Source organism: Podarcis raffonei, chromosome 12 (assembly GCF_027172205.1).
Source record: "Podarcis raffonei isolate rPodRaf1 chromosome 12, rPodRaf1.pri, whole genome shotgun sequence".
NCBI lineage: Eukaryota > Metazoa > Chordata > Lepidosauria > Squamata > Lacertidae > Podarcis > Podarcis raffonei.
Genome location: NC_070613.1, coordinates 35,565,677 through 35,571,676, shown reverse-complemented (window position 1 = coordinate 35,571,676; position 6,000 = coordinate 35,565,677). Strand labels below are relative to the sequence as shown.

The window sequence follows — 6,000 nt, the reverse complement described above, 5'->3', positions numbered from 1 at the left end:
ACAAAATTGCATTTCTTCTGGTGCAGTTTAGAGATTGTTTATCAATACAATAAAGCATCACATAGGCATTGGGTCCATAGGGGCTATGCATGATCTCTACCACTTGTGGATAGGGGCAGCTGCTGCACGTTCTACTGAAAGCCACTCCTAAAGACTGAAATGCAAAACGTACAGTCTGTGACTGCATTGAAATACATGCAGAGTAGGCACTTTGATTACTAACAATTCTAATTGCAATAGGTTAATAGTGGATTCAGGGAACCATTGTCTCTATTCGAGGTCAAACAGGAGAGTTAGGATTGCTTTTGACATCATTCGAATATTTTCCCCTCCCTCGCATATGAGAAGCCCCTTCCCATTCCATGCTGGCCAGACTGACAACTATTTTTAGGGTGCTTCCTAATGGGTGTTTATTGTAGAATGGGCGCGCCTCAAACGTGTGCATCTTTTACAGCGCATATTGTTGCCATCAAATGCCAGCCTGTCTCTCTCTCCCCCCCCCCATTTAATTTAATTTACCATCGCAGGAAGTAGCCTTAGTTAACCCCAAGAAATCGGTGCAAATCCACCCTTTCCCTGTCTCTACGCCCGCCCTTTGTCCTTCCACGCGCTCTTCCCTTTTCCTAGCCAGCGGCATACTGGGCGGGGCGCGGGGGGAAAGGGCGTGGCCCCCGCCGGACTGGGCGTCGCGTCCTGGAGTGAGAGGCAGGCGCAAACAATGAGTTGCAGTCCAGCTGCGCGGAAGAGGGTCGCGCAGACGTCGGGTTCGTGAGCGGCGGCGCGCGGGCGAACGCGGAGCAGCCGTGAGTAAAGGGCCCTCCTCCGCGCGTAAAGTCTCCACAGCTTCTCCCCCCCTTCGCCTCTTCTGTCGCTCGCGGAGTTCTGCCTTGCTTTCTCTCCTGTGCTCCCTTCGTGTAACGCCCCACAGCCCTCCCTTTCGAAAGCCTTGCCTTAAAAAAGGAAAACGACAACAAATTCTGGACGTGGGTCCGTCTCTCCCGCACCTCAGGTTCCTCAGGGCTCGCGCAATAAGAACGCAAAAGAGCCCCACCGTTTGAAGGGCAAGGCTGCTGAGACTGCAGCCCTTGGACCTTGTCTCCTCAGAGGGAAGCCTTCCTCCCAGGTCAAGGGGCTTCACGCTGCAACCTCCAGTTCCCCACAAGTGGCCAGGCAAGGGAAGTCCACAAGCAGGTATAAAGCCAGCAGTGGAGGAGACGGCTATAGATGGCCACTACTGGCCACAATGGCTAGACTCTGCCTCCACGGCCAGAGGCAGCCGTGCCTCTGAAGACCAGTGGCTGGAAACCACAGGAGGCGCCAGGGGTCTCCTTTGTGCTCAAATCCTGCTTGCACTTTTCCCTCAAGCACCTGGTTGGCCGCCGTGGGGACGGGATGCTGGAGTGATCCAGCACGCTCTTCTTATGTTCCCTCCTTGTTTGCTGCCCAACACCTGATGAGTAATATTGGCTAATACATTGTTTGTTTTCCTCTTATTTTCTTGCCTATCTTCTGCCATGGAGCCAGCCCTGATGGGCAGGATACAAATAATAAAATCATCAGCATTATTATCCCCTGAGGTAGTGTTTGTGTGGTTCCCAGGTGGTCACCCATCCGGGCATTAACCTTCACAGCAGGGCCAAAACTAGACTTTATTTCACCTGGGTTCAGCTTGACACCTGTCCCCTCCCCCCACATGCATTTGTGTACACACACACACGCACACAGGATGGAAGCCTCAATGGCACCCTTATGGAGACTTCATCTGGGGCACAAAACCCAGCTAGTCCCAGTAGCTAGTCCCAGACTGGTTTAGCTTCACTGAACTGGTGGCCTCGCGTGTCTCCAGATCATGTTGCAGTAGCCATTGATAAACTTGCTTTTGGGCTTTCCATTTCCTTTTAAAGTCATCCAAGGCCAGCAGCAATTGCCACATCATGCAATGGTCAATTCCCAATATTAATTATGAATACTCTGAAGAGCTACCGGTACTTCCCTTTGTCTTTCCTGGAACTTCTGTGATGTAATTTCATCTTGTCTGCTACTCACCCCGCAACACTAGTATTGAAAGAGGAAGAGGAGGATCCTCTTTATCCATGTTCTCTCGACTATACATAATTCTATAATGTCACGTCACCCCTAAAATCATTTTAAAGTGTTTTAGCTAGTTTAAAAACTTAATTTTTGTGCCCTATGGACACTATATACTATATTCCATATTGAGTTGCTTCACCCTTTTCTTTTATACACACTCCTAAAATAGAATTGCTGTAAAAAAAACCCACCAACCTTCACACACACACATGCACCATTCCCTCTTCCACCCACATATTGTATACCAGTACCAGTGATATGTTTTCATGGGTCTTATTTATACACAGCCATGCTGATTTTTCAGACATGGTTTGTAGCCACACAACAGTGTTGGCCTCTTCCCCACACATAACTGTATAGCAGTGATGTAAACGATTTACATTTATCTGTATCCTGCCTTTCTTCAAGAAGCTCAAGGCGGTATACACAGTTTTCTTTATTTAAATACTTACCGGTATCTGTTGCCTTTCTTGGCCAAGTTAATTTCTCTCTTTGCATTTTATTCACTCTGCGTTTGTTCTTCACAACGACACAGTGAGGTCTGAGAGATAGTGACGGCCCCAAAGTTACCAGGTGACTTTCATGACTGAAGTTGTGGGTGCAGTTTTCATTACAATTGCCCAACAATATATTCTGCTCTGATTAGTCTTTCTTTTGTCTTCTGCCATCAATGCATTTCCACTTCAGGTTTCCTTGTAAATACAACTGCATTAAGTATTCATAGAATCATAGAGTTGGAAGAGACCACAAGGGCCATCGAGTCCAACCCCCTGCCAAGCAGGAAACACCATCAGAGCACTCCTGACATATGGTTGTCAAGCCTCTGCTTAAAGACCTCCAAAGAAGGAGACTCCACCACACTCCTTGGCAGCAAATTCCACTGTTGAACAGCTCTTACTGTCAGGAAGTTCTTCCTAATGTTTAGGTGGAATCTTCTTTCTTGTAGTTTGGATCCATTGCTCCGTGTCCGCTTCTCTGGAGCAGCAGAAAACAACCTTTCTCCCTCCTCTATGTGACATCCTTTTATATATTTGAACATGGCTATCATATCACCCCTTAACCTCCTCTTCTCCAGGCTAAACATGCCCAGCTCCCTTAGCTGTTCCTCATAAGGCATTGTTTCCAGGCCTTTGACCATTTTGGTTGCCCTCCTCTGGACACGTTCCAGTTTGTCAGTGTCCTTCTTGAACTGTGGTGCCCAGAACTGGACACAGTACTCCAGGTGAGGTCTAACCAGAGCAGAATACAGTGGCACTATTACTTCCCTTGATCTAGATGCTATACTCCTATTGATGCAGCCCAGAATTGCATTGGCTTTTTTAGCTGCCGCGTCACACTGTTGGCTCATGTCAAGTTTGTGGTCAACCAAGACTCCTAGATCCTTTTCACATGTACTGCTCTCAAGCCAGGTGTCACCCATCTTGTATTTGTGCCTCTCATTTTTTTTTTTTTTTGCCCAAGTGCAATACTTTACATTTCTCCCTGTTAAAATTCATCTTGTTTGTTTTGGCCCAGTTCTCTAATCTGTCAAGGTCGTTTTGAAGTGTGATCCTGTCCTCTGGGGTGTTAGCCACCCCTCCCACTTTGGTGTCATTGCAAATTTGATCAGGATGCCCTTGAGTCCATCATCCAAGTCGTTGATAAAGATGTTGAATAAGACCGGGCCCAAGACAGAACCCTGTGGCACCCCACTAGTCCCTCTTCTCCAGGATGAAGAGGAACCATTGATGAGCACCCTTTGGGTTCGGTCAGTCAGCCAGTTACAAATCCACTGAGTGGTAGCATAGTCAAGACCGCATTTTACCAGCTTCTTTACAAGAATATCATGGGGCACCTTGTCAAATGCCTTGCTGAAATCAAGGTAGGCTACATCCACTGCGTTCCCTTCATCCACCAGGCTTGTAATTCTGTCAAAAAACGAGATCAGGTTAGTCTGACATGACTTATTTTTCAGAAATCCATGCTGACTATTGGTGATCACAGCATTCCTTTCTAGGTGCTCACAGACTGTTTGCTGAATGATCTGCTCCAGAAACTTCCCTGGTATTGATGTCAGACTGACTGGGCGGTAATTATTTGGGTCCTCTCTTTCCCCCTTTTTGAAAATAGGGACAACGTTTGCCCTCCTCCAGTCTGCCGGGACTTCGCCTGTTCTCCAGGAATTCTCAAAGATGACTGCCAGTGGTTCTGAGATCACATCTGCCAGTTCTTTTAATACTCTTGGATGCAGTTCATCTGGCCCTGGAGACTTGAATACATCTAAACTAGCCAAGTATTCTTGTACTATCTCCTTAGTTATTCTGGGCTGTGTTTCCTCTGCTGAATCATTTGCTCCAAATTCTTCAGGTCGGGCATTGTTTTCTTTATCAGAGAAGACTGAGGCAAAGAAGGCATTGAGGAGTTCAGCCCTTTCTGTGTCCCCTGTTTGCATCTCACCATCTTCTCCTCTGAGTGACCCCACTGTTTCTTTGTTCTTCCTTTTGCTACAAACATACCCATAAAAGCCTTTTTTGTTGCTTTTAACCTCTCTAGCAAGCCTGAGTTCATTCTGTGCTTTAGCTTTTCTGACTTTGTGTCTACACATGCTGGCTATTTGTTTGAATTCCTCTTTGGTGGTTTCCCCCCTTTTCCATTTTTTGTATACATCCTTTTGTAATCTTAACTCAGTTAAAAGTTCTCTAGATAGCCACCCTGGCTTCTTTAGGCACCTTCCATGTTTCCGTCTCATTGGTATTGCCTGAAGTTGTGCTTTTACTATCTCCCTCTTAACAAACTCCCAGCCATCATGAACTCCCTTTCCTTTTAGTATTACTGTCCATGGGATCTGACCCAGCACTTCCCTAAGTTTTATGAAGTCGGCTTTCTTAAAGTCAAGAAATTGAGTCCTAGTATGCTTGGCTGCTCCTTTCCGCTGTATAGTAAACTTCAGAAGAGCATGATCACTCGTGCCTAATGATCCTTCCACTTCTAGCCCACTAACCAGGTCATCAACATTGGTTAGGACCAGATCTAAAATGGCTGTTCCTCTTGTTGCTTCTCCCACTTTCTGGACAATGAAGTTGTCTGCAAGGCCAGTGAGGAATCTGTTTGACCTTATGCTCTTGGCTGAGTTTGACATCCAACAAATATCTGGGTAATTGAAGTCCCCCATTACTACTATCTCCCTTCCTTTTGCATGCTTGGCCATCTGTTCCAGGAAGGCATCATCTATGTCCTCCGTTTGGCTTGGGGATCTATAGTAAACTCCCACAATGAGGACACTGTTATTCTTCTCTCCCTTAATTTTGACCCAAATGCTCTCACTTTGGCTTTGAGGTTCTAAATCTTGGATCTCTTCACAGGTATACACATCCCTGACATATAAATTGGTATTGGTAGGTTTCAATCACTTGTTACCACATTTTTAAGTATAGCAGTTTGGCTGGCATTACTGGGACTTGTATAAGTGTTTTACTATCCTCTCCTCCCCTGCGCCACAAGATCCTACATATGATTACTCAAAAATAAGCTCCACTTAGTCCAATGGGGCTTATTCCCAGATAAGGTGGTGGACTCTCCTTCATTTGAGGTTTTTAAAAAGTGTTTGGATGACCATCTATCAAAGATTCTTTAGCTGTGATTGTTTAGCAGTGACATTGCAGGGGGTTGAACTAGATGGGCCCCTTCCAACTTTACAGTTCTACCATTCAAAATGAGAGAAGTCTTCATCTGTTCCAGCCTTCTCTCACTGTGCAAATCATTTGAAATGTCTGTAAAATTTGGAACCAATTCATACATTTATTTTTGAGGTACAGTAAAGTTCATGTGATGTCTTGACCACTTCATTTTCACCTCTGAAAATAAGGAGCAGTTTGTGTGAAAAAATAAACTGTTCCTAAGAGCACGAGTGTATTACGTCAATTAAAAAAC

At 45.6% G+C, this 6,000-nt stretch overlaps 1 protein-coding gene across 4 annotated transcripts in view; it reads left to right on the top strand.

The window, feature by feature from the left end:
• Positions 1–671: 671 nt before the first annotated feature.
• The window catches only part of GSDME (gasdermin E), a 29,713-nt gene continuing 24,384 nt past the window's right edge, over positions 672–6,000 (top strand). For 2 of the 4 annotated variants that reach the window (XM_053410628.1, XM_053410631.1), the window contains exon 1: positions 672–803. The gene's annotated coding sequence lies outside the window, so the exon portion shown is untranslated. Of the gene's footprint in view, positions 804–1,030; positions 1,192–2,626; positions 2,665–6,000 lie in introns of those variants that run through there. The other 2 variants (XM_053410629.1, XM_053410630.1) reach the window with 2 other exon arrangements.